Below are 1,144 nucleotides of genomic sequence, written 5' to 3' on the forward strand. Positions count from 1 at the left end.
GACCTGGCCACACATCACTATATGTTTCTCCCTGTTTCACCCAACAAACTCAACCATCACACCACACATCACTATATATTTATAGTGGGTTTCACCCAACAAACTCAACCTCCCCACACATCACTATATGTTTCTCGTAGGTTTCACCCAACAAACTCGACCTCAACTCAAACTCAACCACCACACCACACATCACTATATTTTTCTCTCACTCAATAAACTCAATAGCACATTACTATATGTTTCTCACATATTCAACCACCACACCACACATCACTATATATTTCTCACATATTTAAACAATCACTATATGTTTCTCAGAGATTCAGCGGCCACACCATCACTATATATTTCTCACCTATTTAAACAATCACTATATGTTTCTCAAATATTCAGCCGCCACACCAAATCACTATATGTTTCTCAAATATTCAGCCGCCACACCACACATCACTCTATGTTTCTCACATATTTAAACAACAATATCTAAATATACTAAATTCTTTTTTCCCTAAATATAAAGAAATAAGTAAACACTTACCCTTATTTTCTGCCCTTAATCTTTTACGTAAAGATTATTTCATATCTAAAAAACTAAAAAAATAAGTAAACACTTACCCTTATTTTCTGCCCTTAATCTTTTACGTAAAGATTATTTCATATCTAAATAACTAACGAATAACTTCGAATAAAAGTCAAATTGTTGGCAAATTAGATTGAGCTCCCAGCGAGGATCGAACTCGCGACCTTTCGCTTACGAAGCGAACGCACTACCACTATGCTATGGAAGCCGATGGATATTCCCAGTCATGTCATTTTCAAATGGAGTAAGTTTGATAGGTGTCACCAATAATTGAAGATGGAGCACTAGGTGAAATTAAATTTTACTTCCCGATCCTCTAAGTTGTCCATTTATCTCTTAATTTATATTTCGTCATGTGGGGCTCGTTTGGCGGTGAAGATAGTGACATCTCACGATTAGATTTCAATTACTTATTAGTACACCGTGTAGTTAAGTGGAAGCCTCTTGTGCTTTTATCTCAGCACTAAACGGCATTTTAATGGGTATTTTTAAAGTTACAAAATCTTTACTCACTGTTTATTGTGTTGTATGGTGCACAATATAGCTACTAAGATAATTAGT

General features: G+C 35.2%; 1 non-coding gene across 1 annotated transcript; it reads right to left on the bottom strand.

Annotated features, from left to right (window-relative positions):
• Nucleotides 1–719: 719 nt before the first annotated feature.
• Nucleotides 720–791, bottom strand: TRNAT-CGU (transfer RNA threonine (anticodon CGU)). The gene has a single exon. It is a non-coding gene; the product is annotated as a tRNA-Thr (tRNA).
• Nucleotides 792–1,144: the final 353 nt, after the last annotated feature.

This window comes from Pinus tabuliformis, chromosome 2_1 (genome assembly GCF_031772625.1).
Source record: "Pinus tabuliformis cultivar Carrire ecotype Pingquan chromosome 2_1, CPIR1, whole genome shotgun sequence".
In the NCBI taxonomy this organism is placed as follows: Eukaryota; Viridiplantae; Streptophyta; class Pinopsida; order Pinales; family Pinaceae; genus Pinus; species Pinus tabuliformis.